Genomic DNA, 19,006 nt, shown 5'->3' with positions numbered 1-19,006 from the left:
CTGTTTGATATTCTAGTAGGGGTTTATATGACTAACTGTTAGATATTCTAGTAAGGGGGTTATATCAACGACTGTTAGATATTCTAGTAGGGGCTTAATATCAACAACTGTTAGATTTTCTAGTAGAGGATTTACATGACTAACTGTTAGATATTCTAGTAGGGGGTTTATATGGCTAACTGTTAGATATTCTAGTAGGGGTTTATATCAACAACTGTGAGATATTCTAGGAGGGGGTTTATATGACTAACTGTTAGATATTCTAGTATTGGTTTATATGACTAACTGTGAGATATTCTAGGAGGGGGTTTATATGACTAACTGTTAGATATTCTAGTAGGGGTTTATATGACTGACTGTTAGATATTCTAAATCAGTCGATATTCAGCTGAGATCAGACAAGTGGTGTCATTAGGTCTGGGCTTCCGATGGTTCAGCCCTGGATGTTTTTGGTCCAGACCTTTTTAACTTTTTTTTATTTTTACACTTCAGTGTGATATGACTTTCTATAACCACACATCACTTGTGCTATGCAGTATATATAGAAAAAAGATTTTCTTGCACATCGTTATGACAAATATAAGCAATACAATACACTGTGTTATGAAGTAGGAGGCACTGCAAGAAGCCCTTGACGTGACACGGTGCCTGCTGTGATTGGTCGAGATTTCACAAGGCAGAGGACCGCTTACGCCCCTTGACCCCTCCCCCACTCCTACCGCACCTGTTTTATGTCGTCACTCAGCAAAACGTCTGTCACTCAGTCAGAGTCTGCAGCATAGCACTTTATAGGACAGCATAGGAACTTCTTCCAAAAGATAGGCCAAAACAAGCGAGCAGGTTGAGGCAGCAGTGAATGAGGTGGAGAGGACAGAACAGCCAGAGAGTCAAAGTGCAGCAGAGTTAGCCACAGGTTTGTGCAGGGTTTGTGGTAGCTAACCAGCTAACGTTAGTCTACCTCAGTGTAAGGTTGGCTAATGCTAATAAAGTAGCTTAAGCTATTGGGTGTCAGTCAGTTATTTAACATTATATTTAGTGAGTGGGCAAGCTAAGGATGTTGATATAAGTAATGATATTAGGAAAAGTGTTTATTTCTAGAGAGTGTATTTGATGGGTTTCGTTTTTTTTAGCTAGTTACTGGCTGGCTATCTAGCTGAGAACGTTTTTCTGACTGAATCACATGTCTTCTGACAATGACACAGTGTCCCCCGTGGACTGAAGCTGAACTTTACCACAATATAATATTTTGCCGTTTAAATTAGCAATGTTGAGGTGGTAGAACTGACTAAATTAAAAGAAATGAAATTAATCATAGAGGTCTTATAACCTAACGTTATTCCATTCTACAGGTAAACATGCTTGGCTCATGTCTGTTATTTCCATTTACGCTATGTACCTAATTGTACAAAAAACGGCCCATTATTAAATTGGTGATATTATTTCATTTAGATTTTATTTGTATTACACTTTGTATTCACTTAGCTAATTACTTTTCTATTGTTGTTGCATTGTCGAGAGGTTAACCTGCAAGTCAGCATTTCATTGCACTGTGTACACCATGCATATCATGTGTATATGACAAATAAAACAAATCTGAAGGGGGAGGGCAGCTAGTATAACATCATGCAGGGGAAAAGAGAGAGCTCAACACGTTTTCACTCCTCTGTCAGGTTACCTAGCCATTATTTCATTTAATTAGTATTTGTTTGCTTAGCAGACACCCTTATTTATGAGACACGAGACTACCACATCCGAAACCAACTCACGTTTGAATTTAGTCATGCAGCTAGCATTTCTTAATGAACCAATTCTAAAATGAGGCCAAATCAGGAAGTGTATTTTTCCTTTAAAACAAATTAATGACATGTTGCACCTCTACCTTGCTACCTTGTAGATGAGCCAAGGAGGATGACAGATGAGAACAACAGGCCAGTGGAGCACTTAGAACAGCAGCAGTCAGGGGCAGCTGGTAGGGAAGAGGATGCTTTAGGTGACCCAGACATAGGCCCAAAACAAGTTCAGCTACTCCAGTATCCCCTTGACCGTTTTGGATTGAAAAACTAAACCAGACAAGACACAGAGGCAGCAACAGAAGAGTAAATGATGGAGAGAGACACGAGACAAGACACAGAGAGATAGCAACAGAAGAGTAGGATATGATGGAGCGAGACACCAGAAGAACGGAACAGGCCATAACAGAAGAAGGAAGACAATGAAGACATTAACAAACAAGAACCTGAGACAGCAACTGACAAGACACAGATAAAGTGACAAGAGGGCAGATGGAGAGAGAACAGAGGTGGGTTGAGCACACAGTATCACTTCAAGCTGATCTATAGATTCAAATTATAACAGGTGAAATACAGACAATGAAAAATCAAAACATGGTTTACAAATAATTTGCAGGTGAGGTACTACGAAGCTATATGGAATTGTTTTAAGAAGGTCATACCAAGGAACATTTTGCTATTTCATTTAGAATTTTAAGACCCCTTGAAGTATATTTTTTTATAAAAACGTTTTTTATTCGACCATGAAGGCCTGATTCACCAGTCTCCCCTGAACAGATGTTGAGATGGGTCTATTACTTGAACTATGTGAAACATTTATTTGGGTTGCATATTCTGAGGCTGGTAACTCTAATGAACTGATCCTCAGTAGCAGATGTAACTCTGGGTCTTCCTTTCCTGTGGCGGTCCTCATGAGAGCCAGTTTTATCATAGCGCTTGATGGTTTTTGCGACTGCACTTGAAGAAACTTTCAAAGTTCCTGAAATGTTCCGGATTGACTGACCTTCATGTCTTAAAGTAATGATGGACTGTCGTTTCTTTTTGGGCTGTTCTTGCCATAATATGGCCTTGGTCTTTTACCAAATAGGGCTATCTTCTGTATACCACCCCTACCTTGTCACAACACAACTGATTGGCTCATGGGGAGGCAGAGGTAGCCTAGTGGTTAGAGCGTTGGGCCAGTAACCGGAAGGTTGCTGGATCGAATCCCCGAGCTGATAAGGTAAAAATATGTTGTTCTACCCCTGAGCAAGGCAGTTAACCCACTGTTCCACGGGTGCCGAAGATGTGGATTTCAATTAAGGCAGTCCCCCGCACCTCTCTGATTTAGAGGGGCTGGGTTAAATGCGGAAGACACAACTGACTAGGTATCCCTTTTTCCCAAACACATTAAGAAGGAAAGAAATTCCACAAATTAACTTTAACAAGGCACACCTGTTATTTGAAATGCATTCCAGGTTACTACCTCATGAAGCTGGTTGAGAGAATGCCAAGAGTGTGCAAAGCTGTCATCAAAGGATTTCTTTTTTAAACTGGTACCAGGGGACCTTTAGACAAGTATTGTGAGGCCTGTGGGTGTCCTAAAGCAAAACGTACATGTTTGAGAGAGTCTCGCCTTTACACAGAGGGGTCATATTAGTGTTAGCCCAAACTGTTCGGATGCTACAGACAGAAGTAGGCAGATCGGCTATACCAACTTCAGACGAGTCCCAAAATTTGTAAGAACATAACAAGATTCAACAACTGAGACAAACTGAACAGGTTCCACAGACATGCGACTAACAGAAATTGAATAATGTGTCCCTGAACAAAGGGCGGGGTCAAAGTATCTGGTAACAGTCAGTATCTGGTGTGGCCACCAGCTGCATTAAGTACTGCAGTGCATCTCCTCATGGACTGCACCAGATTTGGCAGTTCTTGCTGTGAGATGTTACCCCACTCTTCCACCAAGGCACCTGCATGTTCCCAGACATTTCTAGGGCGAATGGCCCGAGCCCTCACCCTCCGATCCAACAGGTCCCAGACGTGCTCAATGGGATTGAGATCCGGGCTCTTTGCTAGCCATGGCAGAACACTGACATTCCTGTCTTGCAGGAAATCACACACAGAACGAGCAGTATGGCTGGTGGCATTGTCATGCTGGAGGGTCAGGTCAGGATGAGCCTGCAGGAAGGGTACCATATGAGGGAGGAGGATGTCTTCCCTGTAACGCACAGCGTTGAGATTGCCTGCAATGACAATAAGCTCAGTCTGATGATGCTGTGACACACTGCCCCAGACCATGATGGACCCTCCAAATCGATCCCGCTCCAGAGTACAGGTCTCGATGTAACGCTCATTCCTTCGTCGATTAACGCGAATCCGACCACCCCTGGTGAGACAAAACCACGACTCGTCAGTGAAGAGCACTTTTTGCCATTCTTGTCTGGTCCAGCGACGGTGGGTTTGTGCCAAATGCCCATAGGCAACATTGTTTGACATCAGTCTGAGCACTGATGGAGGGATTGTGCCTTCCTGGTGTAACTCGGGCAGTTGTTGTTGCCATCCTGTACCTGTACCGCAGGTGTGATGTTCGGATGTACCGATCCTGTGTAGGTGTTGTTACACGTGGTCTGCCACTGCGAGGAGGATCAGCTGTCTGTCCTGTCTCCCTGTAGCGCTGTCTTAGGCGTCTCACAGTATGGACATTGCAATTTATTGCCCTGGCCACATCTGCAGTCCTCATGCCTCCTTGCAGCATTCCTAAGGCACGTTCATGCAGATGAGCAGGGACCCTGGGCATCTTTCTTTTGGTGTTTTTCAGAGTCAGTAGAAAGGCCTCTTTAGTGTCCTAAGTTTTCATAACTGTGACCTTAATTGCCTACCGTCTGTAAGCTGTTAGTGTCTTAACGACCATTCCACAGGTGCATGTCCCTATAGCTCAGTTGGTAGAGCATGGTGTTTGCAACGCCAGGGTTGTGGGTTCGATTCCCACGGGGGGCCAGCACAGAAAAAAAATGTATGAAATTGTATGAAATGTATGCATTCACTACTGTAAGTCGCTCTGGATAAGAGCGTCTGCTAAATGACTAAAATGTAAAAAATGTAAAATGTAAAAATTGTTTATGGTTCATTGAACAAGCATGGGAAACAGTGTTTAAACCCTTTACAATGTAGATCTGTGAAGTTATTTGGATTTTTACGAACTATCTTTGAAAGACCGGGTCCTGAAAAAGGACGGTTCTTTTTTTGCTGAGTTTATCTCTATCTTAAACTGACTGATTTATTTGATTATTTTTTATTATTATGCTAATAAATTTTGCGGGGGCACAGGCATCGACATTAGGGGATTCAAGTTTCTCTATGTATTGTAATTACTGCACAGTATGTGTGTGTGTGTGTGTGTGTGTGTGTGTGTGTGTGTGTGTGTGTGTGTGTGTGTGTGTGTGTGTGTGTGTGTGTTTGGGTACTCTGGGATTCTTTAACCTCTCTGGGCTAGGCGGGACGAATTCGTCCCACCTACGTAACAGCCACTTGCAGCCTGTGGCGCGATTTTCAAAAAGTTAAAAATCCTATTACTTCAATTTCTCAAACATATTACTATTTTACAGCTATTTAAAGACAAGACTCTCGTTAATCTAACCACACTGTCCGATTTCAAAAAGGCTTTACAACGAAAGCAAAACATTAGATTATGTCAGCAGAGTACCAAGCCAGAAATAATCAGACACCCATTTTTCAAGCCAGCATATAATGTCACCAAAACCCAGAAGACAGCTAAATGCAGCACTCACCTTTGATGATCTTCATCTGATGACAACCCTAGGACATTATGTTATACAATACATGCATGTTTTGTTCAGTCAAGTTCATATTTATATCAAAAACCAGCTTTTTACATTAGCATGTGACGTTCAGAACTAGCATACCCCCCGCAAACTTCCGGGGAATTCGCTAACATTTTACTAAATTACTCACGATAAACGTTCACAAAAAGCATAACAATTATTTTAAGAATTATAGATACAGACCTCCTCTATGCACTCGATATGTCCGATTTTAAAATAGCTTTTTGGTGAAAGCACATTTTGCAATATTCTAAGTACATAGCCCAGGCATCACGGGCTCGCTATTTAGACACCCGGCAAGTTTAGCACTCACCATAATCATATTTACTATTATAAAAGTTTGATTACCTTTTGTTGTCTTCGTCAGAATGCACACCCAGGACTGCTACTTCAATAACAAATGTTGGTTTGGTCCAAAATAATCCATCGTTATATCCGAATAGCGGCGTTTTGTTAGATGCGTTCCAGACACTATCCGAAATAGTAAAGAAGTGTCGCACGCATGGCGCAATTCGTGACAATAAAATTCTAAATATTCCATTACCGTACTTGAAGCATGTCAACCGCTGTTTAAAACCAATTTTTATGCCATTTATCTCGTAGAAAAGCGATAATATTCCGACCGGGAATCTGCAATAAACTAAACAGCCGAATTAAAATACTCCACGGGGGCTAATCGCGCACGCGCCTCACTCCATTGTCACCTAATGGGACACTTGAATAAGATGATAATCTGTTTCAGCCTGAGGCTGCCTCGTCAACCTTCATGATTTTCCCGCGTCCTGAGAGCCTATTGGAGCCCTGGGAATTGTCACGTTACAGCTAAGATCCTTACTTTTCAATAAACAGATGCAAGACGCACGACTCCTTGTCAGACAGGCCACTTCCAGCATGAAACCTTGTCAGGTTTTTGCCTGCCATAGGAGTTCTGTTATACTCACAGACACCATTCAAACAGTTTTAGAAACTTCAGGGTGTTTTCTATCCAAACCTGAACAATAATATGCATATTCTAGCTTCTGAGTTGGTGTAGGAGGCAGTTAACCTGTTTAGGATAGGGGGCAGTATTGACACGGCTGGATAAAAAACATACCCGATTTAATCTGGTTACCACTCCTACCCAGTAACTAGAATATGCATATACTTATTACATATGGATAGAAAACACCCTAAATTTTCTAAAACTGTTTGAATGGTGTCTGTGAGTATAACAGAACTCAAATGGCAGGTCAAAACCTGAGAGATTCCTTTACAGGAAGTGGCCTGTCTGACCATTTCTTGAACTTGTTTTCCATCTCTATCATTTACTAAGGATCTCTGCTCTAACGTGACACTTCCCACGTCGTCCATAAGCGCTCAGAGCCCGGGAAAAAACAGAATGTCGTCATTCCAGCCCCAGGCTGAAACACATTATCGCCTTTCTCAAGTGGCCGATCAAGGGACACTGGCTTATGCGCATGACCCCGACCGCCCCCGCCTTTGGGATTTTTTCCTCTGTTTGCCGAAAAGGAGATTCCCTGTCGGAATATTATCGCTTTTCTACGAGAAAAATGTCGTAAAAATTGATTTTAAACAGCGGTTGACATGCTTCGAAGTACGGTAATGGAATACTTAGAATTTTATTGTCACGAATTGCGCCATGCGCGCGACACTTCTTTACTATTTCGGATAGTGTCTGGAACGCACGAACAAAACGCCGCTATTCGGATATAACGATGGATTATTTTGGACCAAACCAACATTTGTTATTGAAGTAGCAGTCCTGGGTGTGTATTCTGACGAAGACAACAAAAGGTAATCAAACTTTTATAATAGTAAATATGATTACGGTGAGTGCTAAACTTGCCGGGTGTCTAAATAGCGAGCCCGTGATGCCTGGGCTATGTACTTAGAATATTGCAAAATGTGCTTTCACCAAAAAGCTATTTTAAAATCGGACATATCGAGTGCATAGAGGAGGTCTGTATCTATAATTCTTAAAATAATTGTTATGCTTTTTGTGAACGTTTATCGTGAGTAATTTAGTAAAATGTTAGCGAATTCCCCGAAGTTTGCGGGGGTATGCTAGTTCTGAACGTCACATGCTAATGTAAAAAGCTGGTTTTTGATATAAATATGAACTTGATTGAACAAAACATGCATGTATTGTATAACATAATGTCCTAGGGTTGTCATCTGATGAAGATCATCAAAGGTGAGTGCTGCATTTAGCTGTCTTCTGGGTTTTGGTGACATTATATGCTGGCTTGAAAAATGGGTGTCTGATTATTTCTGGCTTGGTACTCTGCTGACATAATCTAATGTTTTGCTTTCGTTGTAAAGCCTTTTTGAAATCGGACAGTGTGGTTAGATTAACGAGAGTCTTGTCTTTAAATGGCTGTAAAATAGTCATATGTTTGAGAAATTGAAGTAATAGGATTTTTAAGGTTTTGAAAATCGCGCCACAGGATAGCAGTGGCTGTTACGTAGGTGGGACGAATTCGTCCCGCCTAGCCTAGAGAGGTTAAAAATGGGCACATATTTTTTCCAAAATTCTCAATACTGCCCCCTAGCCCAAACAGGTTAATCAGTTTGGCTCATTGGACAGGTCAGAGTCTGTGTTTGAAGATCTATTCTCTCAATGTTATAATCTCTCACTGATAATCTCAAGGTGCACAAAATTCATGCATTTTGCTGTTGAAATTACTTATTTTTTTGCCGGGGGAGAATGCCCCCGAACAACCCTACTGGCTTTGGGCTAAGCCCCGAAGGTCTTAAAATCTTAGAAACGCCCCTGGATCAGACCAGAAACCCTTTGTTCCTAATGTGGGCACAACAACTCCAGTATGATTAGCCCTCACGCACTACTAGTATGCTTAGGGCACGATAGGTACTAAATTATTCTGATATTTTTCACTCGCCAGGAAACATCCTAGTCCATTTATGAATCTATGTTAATCTAGATAACCATGCCCCAACCATATTTACATTGACATTTTAGTCATTTAGCAGACACTCTTATCCAGAGAGATTTACAGTTAGTGCTTTCATCTTAAGATAGTTAAAATAAAATAACATTTAATTGTCACATGCGCTGAATACAACCTTACCTTGAAATGCTTACTCACAAGCCCTTAACCAACAATGCAGTTCAAGAAATAGAGTTAAGAAAATATTTACTAAATAAACTAAAGTGAGAAAAAAAAGTACCACAAGAAAATTACATGGCTATATCAAGGGGGTACCGGTACCGAGTCAGTGTGCGGAGGTAGAGGTTAAGTCGGGATAATTTGTAAAGCGACTATGCATAGATAATAAACAGCGAGTAGCAGCAGTGTAAAAACAAAGGGGGCGGGGTCAATTGAAATAGTCCGGGTGGCTATTTGATAAATTGTTCAGCAGTCTTATGGCTTGGGGGTAGAAGCTCATAATGAGCCTTTTGGTCCTAGACTTGGCGCACCGGTACTGCTTGCCGTGCAGTAGCAGAGAGAACAGTCTATGACTTGGGTGACAGGAGTCTTTGACAATTTTTTGGGCTTTCCTCTCACATCGCCTAGTATATAGGCCCTGGATGTCAGGAAGCTTGGCCCAGTGATGTACTGCCGAGCAGTTGCTATATCAGGTGGTGATGCAACCGGTCAGGATGCTCTCGATGGTGCAGTTGTAGAAATATTTGAGGATCTGGGGACCCATGCCAAATCTTTTCATTTTCCTGAAGGGGAAACGGTGTTGCCTTGCCCTCTTCCAACTGTCTTGGTGTGTTTGGACCATGATAGTTCGTTAGTGATGTTGACAGCAAGGAACTTGAAACTCTCGACCTGCTCCTCTTCAGTCCCATCAATGTTAATGGGGGCCTGTTCGGCCCTCCTTTTCCTATAGCCCACGATCAGCTCCTTTGTCTTGCTCACATTGAGGGAGAGGTTGTTGTCCTGGCACAACACTGCCAGGTCTCTGACCTCCTCCCTATAGGCTGTCTCATTGTTGTCAGTGATCAGACCTACCACTGTTGTGTCGTCAGCAAACTTAATGATGGTGTTGGAGTCGTACTTGGCCACGCAATCGTGGGTGAACAGGGAGTACAGGAGGGGACTAAGCACGCACCCCTGAAGGGCCCCAGTGTTGAGGATCAGCGTGGCAGATGTGTTGTTGCCTACCCTTACCACCTGGGGGCGGCCCATCAGGAAGTCCAGGATCCAGTTGCAGAGGGAGGTGTTTAGTCCCAGGGTCCTTAGCTTAGCGATGAGCTTTGTGGGCACTATGGTGTTCAATGCTGAACTGTAGTCAATGAACAGCCTTCTCACATAGGTGTTCCTTTTGTCCAGGTGGGAAAGGGCAGTGTGGAGTGCGATTGAGATTGCGTCATCTGTGGATCTGTTGGGGCAGTATGCAAATTGGAGTGAATCTAGAGTTTCCGGCATGATGGTGTTGATGTGAGCAATGACCAGCCTTTCATTGCACTTCATGGCTACTGACGTGGTTGAAAATGTCAGTAAAGACACTTGCCAGTTGGTCCGCGCATGCTTTGAGTACACATCCTGGTAATCCGCCTGGCCCTGCAGCCTTGTGAATGTTGACCTGTTTACATCAGCTACGGCGAGCGTGATCACGCAGTCGTCCGGAACAGCTGGTTCTCTCATGCATGTTTCAGTGTTGCTTGCCTCTAAGCGAGCATAAAAGGCATTTAGCTCGTCTGGTTGGCTCACGTCACTGGGCAGCTCGCGGCTGGGTTTCCCTTTGTAGTCCATAATATTTTTCAACCCCTGCCACATCTGACGAGCGTAAGAGCCAGTGTTGTAGGATTAGTCCTGTATTGACGTTTTGCCTGTTTGATGGTTCGTCTGAGGGCATAGTGGGATGTCTGGTAAGCGTCTGGATTAGTGTCACGCGCCTTGAAAGCGGCAGCTCTAGCCTTTAGCTTCGTGCAGATGTTGCCTGTAATCCATGGCTTCTGGTTGGGAAATGTATGTAGAGCCACTGTGGGGATGACGTCGTTGATGCACTTATTGATGAAGCCAGTGACTGAGGTGGTATACTCGTCAATGCCATTGGATGAATCCCGGAACATTTTCCAGTTGGTACTAGCAAAACAGTCCTGTAGCGTAGCATCCACGTCATCTGACCACTTCCGTATTAATCAGGAGGATAGAATTATGCGTCTCTGTGTGTGGAGTAAAGGTGGTGGAGAGTTATTTTCCCCTCTGGTTGCACATGTGACATGCTGGTAGAAATTAGGTAAAATGGATTTATGTTTGCCTGCATTAAAGTCCCCGGCCACTAGGAGTGCGCTTCTGGATGAGCATTTTCTTGTTTGCGTATGGCCTTATACAGCTTGTTGATTGTGATCTTTGTGCCAGCATCAGTTTGTGGTCCTAAATAGACGGCTATGAATAATATAGATGAGAACTCTCTTGGTAGATAGTGTGGTCTACATGAGGTATTCTACCTCAGGCGAGCAATACCTCAAGACTTCTGTAATATTAGACATCGCACACCAACTGTTATTGACAAATAGACACACGCCCCTCGTCTTACCAGACGTAGCTTCTCTGTCCTGCCGATGCATGGAGAAGCCAGCCAGCTCTATATTGTCAGTGTCGTCTTTCAGTCATGTCTCGGTGAAACATAAGATATTACAGTTTTTAATGTCCCGTTGGCAGGATAGTCTTAATCGTAGATCGTCCAGTTTGTTTTCCAATGATTGCACATTGGTCAATAATAAGGAGGGAAGTGGTGGTTTACCTACTCGTCGGCGAAGTTAGGTGGGGGAACAACATATCTCAATAATAGTAAGGGCATTTTTCCTCAATAAAGTAGTTATCAGCAGAGTCAGTGCTAGTTGGAAACATTTTTAAATAGTAAAATAAACATTCAGGCCTCCCGATTGGCGCAGCGGTCTAAGGCACTGGAGTGCTAGAGGCATCACTACAGACCCAGGTTCGATTCCAGACTGTGTCGCAGCAGGCTGCAACCAGGAGATCCTTGAGGCGGCACACAATTGGCCCAGTGTTGTCTGGGTTAGGGGAGGGTTTGGCTGGCCTGGCCATCGCGCTCTAGTGACTCCTGTGGCGGGCCGGGCGCATGCACGCTGACTTCGATCACCAGTTGTAATGTGTTTCCTCCGACACATTGATGCGGCTGGCTTCCGGGTTAAACGGGCAGTGTGTCAAGAAGCAGTGCAGCTTGGCATGGTCGAGTTTCGGAGGACGCATGGCTTCCGACCTTCGCCTCTCCCGAGTCCGTACGGGAGTTGCAGCAGTGGGACAAGACTGTAACTACCAATTGGGTATCACGAAATTGGGGGGAAAAGGGTAAAAAGTAAGGAAAATAAATAAACATTCAGGTTTTTTCGAAGCAATTATTCAGAAGATTGGTATTCAAGGAGTCCAAAAAACCCATTATCTAGCCCAACCATTATCTAATCCAAAGTTACCAAAGTACCAAACCCTCTCTCTGTCATTCATATAGTAGCATGCTTTTGTATACACATCCAATTATATAACTGTATACACATTGAAACATCTTTTATCTGTCATCTGTCGTGTTTTCCCCTGTTTTAAGTATACCTTGCTAATGCTTAACCTGCCTGTCCTTTGTTAGCTCCAAAGCCACCCCCAGAGCTCCGGGAGCACTGATCAAAATGAAACGCTGTCATACACAAATTCCCTCAGACAAACAGCCATAATTACTGGAATTAGCCAGCTATTTTGTCATTAGCCTCTGCATTCAATGAGCCTATTAAAAAGAAACAGAAAAGAAAGACAGTGATGGATGTCTAGGGCGGATTTGAAGACACAAGCATCCCCCCCACCCCTTAGCCCCATATTTAATTCTGTGTCTAATACCATAATGTAGTCACTCTCAGAGCTGTGTCTCTGCAGATTGTTCTGATTGGTATTGTGTGAGTGCTGATGGCTCGACTCAGAGAAGTCACTGCATACAAATGCACTTTGTTAGCATTCTGATGAAAATGGCAGCTTGCCTTTTAATGCTGTATTTTCCCCAGCCATAATCATAGGGTGGGTATTCAAATAAATGAAGCCAAAACAATGAGACCCAATCAGGACTTCATAAGCTGGTGAAAGGCCAGGGACATGTTAATGAGAGCTGTGAACACATTCCATCTGTTGGAAATACACATATCTGACACATTAGGCAGGCTTTTTGGCTGGCTGCACTTTGTGTCTAAATGGGAAAAGGAGAGAAATGATCTTAACGTGTAATTTAGTGTAAATTTGTGTTTGCACAAATGCAGCCCCCAGTCTTTCAACATTAATGATGGTCATAAAGAGATGTGGAACTTTCTTTCTGCAAGCATCGTGCACACACTTTATGCAAACACACATCTCAAGTCAGGATTTCAACCCAGCTCTGCATATTCTTTCATATGGTAGCTTATACTTTTTTGGCATTTCAAGCATTTGTTTGTTCTTGAACAGGTAAGAATATACTGATGTCCTCTATCTTTCACTCATGTTGCTGCAGTGCTGTATTGTTTAGATGTCTTTACACAATTGTAGAAAGGATCAGATGACTGACTCATAAAAAGAGTTTAAATGCTGTAACTTTATTGTAAATCTCTGTAAACCATGTTTGGTTGTGCTTCACTTAGGTCAGCATGGATCAAGGGTCTGGTGCACGTTTTCACACACCCTCATCTTTCACAGAACAAATAACTGCAACAGAGAGGAGAGAGATGGTAAGTCAGTGGAAAGTGAATGGGCAAACATCTATCACAGATGGTGGTCCTACACTGCCCTCTAGTGTTTTACAGAACAGACATCTTTTAGAGAGCTGCACTTTACTTCTCAAGATAATCCCTTGTTATACAGTATATTAAAGGATACAGTCCATGTTTGCCTGTGTATACAATACATAAAAAAAACAACTAGTAGCATGTAATTTAATGTGTTCCTCCTTTCATAGGTTTACACTCCAAACCAAATGTAGAGTTATGCTTCGAACACATCGACCACGTGCGTCATTGCATTGTGGTACACCAGAATTACATTCATTTCCAATGAAACGCAGTGTTTGCCTTGCAGCGTTGCAGAGGCAGTTGCAGTGCGTTCGGTGCGTATGCGTCAAACTGTATGCGTAGGCAAAATGGTAGCAGAAGGTGAATGTTGAACTTTTGTTGCATACATATCCAGATGATGCTGCGTGCTATATTGCGCAATGACGGTGTCGGTGTGTTCGAAGCGTTAACCATAAACATCTGTATAAGGGTGCATAGGCAGTAAATCATAATGCGGTAATAGTTTTGTTAGGGCTGAGTTTGAAGCCTCAGGGGGCCATATTGGCACTAGGGGTGTACAGCTAGCATTAACAGAATGCCCTTGCTTGTCCTCCTGAGGCTCAGACAGCTGCCACACAAGTGGGACTGGCAGGGCTGGGAGGGTAGATAGACATGTAGGGCAGACCGGCAGGATAGACAGACTGACGTACAATTTGCTATCATTCCCTCGCAGCTGCTCAATCTTGGTGGCACCATACGTGGGGCGCAGGGGGTTGATGATGTGGTTGTTCCAGCGGAACTTCATCCCAGTCACCTCGCCAATGTCCGTCTCAGCATCGATGAAGAGCTTGTACTGTAGGTTTTACCAGGTCTCAGGAGACCACTTTAGAAAAGAGGAGAACATTTTCAATCCTTTAGTCAGTTTAGATTGGGGCAGGGTCAGTCTGTTGTCCTATGAATAGATCTTTTTGTTATTCAAGTTCAACAGTCTTCAGAAATCCAAATGAGTTTATGGGCTATGATGTTGACACTTACAATTAGAAGAATGAAATATAAATGAAACAATTTAAAACGTGTGTGACATAACATCTCAACTCATCTGTAAGCTAGTTTATATCAGGAGTGGTCACATACAGTACATGTATACCTGATACTGGCGGGTGTTGCCATGCTCTTCATACAGAGCTATATGTTCATTATCCCTGGCTGGGATCTTCTGCCATCGATGGTTACATTTGCTTTGCAGCGGTACCCAGGAATTTGAATACAGTGCCTTCGGAAAGTATTCAGACCCGTTGACTTTTTCCACATTTTGTTACATTACAGCCTTATTCTAAAATGGATTAAATAATTATTTACAGACAAAGGGCTCAGCATCTCCAGTGTTCAGGTAGAACTTCATATTGGATTGGCCACTGGGGATGGGGAATGTGTCAACATAGCGACCATCATGCGGTCAAGGTGTATACATTGATGTTAGAGAGTGGATTTGACAGGGCAGAGGGACCCGAATATAGAATATGACCATATATACTGTATGGTAAGGTATATAAATATTATTTGTAGATGTTTGTACTTGAGGACATAGAATTTAGGCATTTCAGTTTGAAAATAAAGATTAAAGCTTAGTATTTATAAACAATTGCCATTTCTGGCCATTCAAGAGGATTCAAAAGAATATAAAAGCATTGGTCAGCTCATTTTGCACATTTCATAAACCATTATAAGTCACTGAGCTGCTGTTAATATTCTGATCAAGGTGACATGTGAAAAGGGATCGTTTATTTTACGACCCAGTGCTTTCAACATCTTTACGCCTACACTCCGAGGCCTCTGTGAGTAATCATCTTTTCTTATTGCAGTTTCTCACCATCCGTGTCAAGCACAGGTGGCCAGTGGCACCTTAATTGGGGAGGACGGGCTCATAGTAATGGCTGCAACTGAATAAATGGAATGGTATCCAACACATGGTTGCCATGTGTTTGATGCCATTCCATTCACCCCATTCCAGCCATTATTAAGAGCCGTCCTCCCCTCAGCAGCCTCCTGTGGACTGTCAACACCCTTGGCTTTTCGAGTACCCCCAAGCAGAGGGAGAACCCTCAAAGGTTTTTTTCTCTCTTAACTTGTATGTGTCTTAGATCACCACCCTATTAATATGTAGATCAGGATGACATCAGTTTATAGTGGTTTATAGTGTGGGAACAGCAGAGTTTATGGCTGTCAACTGGGCGAAGGAATAACACCCAAGGGCGTTTACGAGGTGAACAACAAGGAGGCGTCTGTCGGCCTCTCTGGGGAAATAGTCATATGAGGTCATGCACCACACTCCCGAGCTGTTTGATTGGGATGCGACCTAGAGCAGGGATAAACTTTCATTAACGTGGACAGCTGCAGACGCAGGCCCCTCCCATAGAAAGAATGGCGGAAGCCTGTCTGCTGTGGTCCTCGCTGAACCCAATCCCGACGAATCAACTTCTAAAACCATAGAAACGGTTCACAGCCGTATCAATATCATGTACACACAACAGGTGGTCCCCCTCCACACACACCCTGATCAAGAGCCGTCTTTGCAGCCAGGGCCGTCTTTGCAGGCAGCAATGCACACCCAAATAAAGAAAACACTTAAAGTAAAAAAACTGTGGCATACATTGATATGCAATGGCTTTCTCGTGGCTTTCTTTTGCAAAATAACTATGAATTAACAGACATTTAAAAATATTTGTCAATTTACACTGAGTATACCAAAACATTAGGAACACCTTCCTGATATTGAGTTGCACCCCCCTTTTGTCCTCAGAATAGCCTCAATTCGTTGGGGCATGGACGTTACATGGTGTTGAAAGTGTTCCACCGGGATTCTGGCCCATGTTGACTCCAATGCTTCACACAGTTGTGTCAAGTTGGCTGGATTGCCTTTGGGTAGTGGACCATTCTTGATACACACGGGAAACTGTTGAAAACCCCAGCAGTGTTGCAGTTCTTGACACAAGCCGATGCGCCTAGCACCTACTACCATTCCCCGTTAAAAGCACTTTTTATTTATTTATTTTTTATTTCACCTTTATTTAACCAGGTAGGCAAGTTGAGAACAAGTTCTCATTTACAATTGCGACCTGGTCAAGATAAAGCAAGCAGTTTGACACATACAACAACACAGAGTTACACATGGAGTAAAACAAACATACAGTCAATAATATAGTCGAAAAATAAGTCTATATACAAAGTGAGCAAATGAGGTGAGATAAGGGAGGTAAAGGCAAAAAAAGGCCATGGTGGCGAAGTAAATACAATATAGCAAGTAAAAAACTGGAATGGTAGATTTGCAGTGGAAGAAAGTGCAAAGTAGAAATAGAAATAATGGGGTGCAAAGGAGCAAAATAAATAAATACAGTAGGGGAAGAGGTAGTTGTTTGGGCTAAATTATAGATGGGCTATGTACAGGTGCAGTAATCTGTGAGCTGCTCTGACAGCTGGTGCTTAAAGCTAGTGAGGGAGGTAAGTGTTTCCAGTTTTAGAGATTTTTGTAGTTCGTTCCAGTGATTGGCAGCAGAGAACTGGAAGGAGAGGCGGCCGAAGGAGGAATTGGCTTTGAGGGTGACCAGAGAGATATACCTGCTGGAGCGCGTGCTACAGGTGGGTGCTGCTATGGTGACCAGCGAGCTGAGATAAGGGGGAACTTTACCTAGCAGGGTCTTGTAGATGACCTGGAGCCAGTGGGATTGGCGACGAGTATGAAGCGAGGGCCAGCCAACGAGAGCATACAGGTCACAGTGGTGGGTAGTATATGGGGCTTTGGTGACAAAACGGATGGCACTGTGATAGACTGCATCCAATTTATTGAGTAGGGTATTGGAGGCTATTTTGTAAATGACATTGCCGAAGTCGAGGATCGGTAGGATGGTCAGTTTTACGAGGGTATGTTTGGCAGCATGAGTGAAGGATGCTTTGTTGCGAAATAGGAAGCCAATTCTAGATTTAACTTTGGATTGGAGATGTTTGATGTGAGTCTGGAAGGAGAGTTTACAGTCTAACCAGACACCTAGGTATTTGTAGTTGTCCACATATTCTAAGTCAGAACCGTCCAGAGTAGTGATGCTGGACGGGCGGGCAGGTGCAGGCAGCGATTGGTTGAAGAGCATGCATTTAGTTTTACTTGTATTTAAGAGCAGTTGGAGGCCATGGACGGAAAGTTGTATGGCATTGAAGCTCGTCTGGAGGGTAGTTAACACAGTGTCCAAAGAAGGGCCAGACGTATACAGAATGGTGTCGTCTGCGTAGAGGTGGATCAGAGACTCACCAGCAGCAAGAGCGACATCATTGATATATACAGAGAAAAAAGTCGGCCCAAGAATTGAACCCTGTGGCACCCCCATAGAGACTGCCAGAGGCCCGGACAACAGGCCCTCCGATTTGACACACTGAACTCTATCAGAGAAGTAGTTGGTGAACCAGGCGAGGCAATCATTTGAGAAACCAAGGCTGTTGAGTCTGCCGATGAGGATATGGTGTGACATTTAAATCTTTTGTCTTGCCCATTCACCTTCTGAATGGCACACATACACAATCTACGTCTCAATTGTCTCAAGGCTTAAAAATCCTTTAACCGGTCTCCCATTAATCTATACTGATTGAAGTGGATTTAATAAGCGACATAGCTTTCACCTGGTCAGTCTATGTCATGGAAAGAGCAGGTGTTGTTAGTGTTTTGAATACTCCGTGTATAACACCATATTAAGGTGTGGGACATTCACTGTATTAGAAGCAGGTCTATTTTGCTCAAGCAGCTGGCATATTGTGTCTTTTCACAAATCACCTGTGGGAACATGGCGGCTCTGAACACCAGACAACAGAAAGAGTTCGCTACTACTATCCGAGAGATAGTTTGTGAGGAAATTACCTCTGCCTTGACATGCAATTAAAACCGGTAAATTTATCTATTGCACTGCTCACTTCTAAACTGGGTCCGTACTTGGAAGAAGAATGTCACCGGAGGGGATGGCTGCTGTCCTAACCAATTGTGCTATTTTGTGTGTTTTTTCACATTGTTTGTAACTTATTTTGTACATGTTGATGCAACCGTCTCTTGTGACCAAAAATAGCTTCTGGATATCAGAAGGGATTACTCACCTCAAACTGGATAAAGATTTCTGTATACGTTACGAGCTGTATAAGTCCATAAGCAAACAAGAAAATGCTCATCCAGAAGCGGTGCTCTTAGTGGCCAGGGACTTTAATGCAGCCAAACTTAAATCCATTTTACCTCATTTCTACCAGCATGTCACATGTGCAACCAGAGGGGGGAAAACTATAGACCACCTTTCCTCCACATACAAAGCTCTCCCTCGCCCTCCATTTGGAAAATCTGACGATAATTCTATCCTCCTGATTCCTGCTTACAAGCAAAAACTAAAGCAGGAAGTACCAGTGACTCGCTCAATACAGGACTGTTTTGCTTGCACAGACTGGAATATGTTCCGGTATTCATCCAATGGCATTGAGGAGTATACCACCTCAGTCACTGGCTTCATCAATAAGTGCATCGACGACGTCGTCCCCACAGTGACCGTACATACATATCCCACCAGAAGCCATGGATTACAGGCAACATCCGCACTGAGCTAAAGGCTAGAGCTGCCGCTTTCAAGGAGCGGGACATTAATCCGGACACTTAT

At 43.2% G+C, this 19,006-nt stretch overlaps 1 long non-coding RNA gene across 1 annotated transcript; it reads left to right on the top strand.

The window, feature by feature from the left end:
- The first annotated feature begins 746 nt into the window (after positions 1 to 746).
- Positions 747 to 15,292, top strand: LOC106576909 (uncharacterized). The gene is made up of 4 exons (XR_001322027.2): positions 747 to 913; positions 1,895 to 2,299; positions 13,206 to 13,292; positions 14,065 to 15,292. It is a non-coding gene; the product is annotated as an uncharacterized lncRNA (long non-coding RNA).
- The last annotated feature ends 3,714 nt before the right edge of the window (positions 15,293 to 19,006 follow it).

The sequence above is a fragment of the Salmo salar genome, chromosome ssa18 (genome assembly GCF_905237065.1).
Source record: "Salmo salar chromosome ssa18, Ssal_v3.1, whole genome shotgun sequence".
NCBI lineage: Eukaryota > Metazoa > Chordata > Actinopteri > Salmoniformes > Salmonidae > Salmo > Salmo salar.
This window is presented reverse-complemented; position numbering and strand designations above follow the sequence as displayed.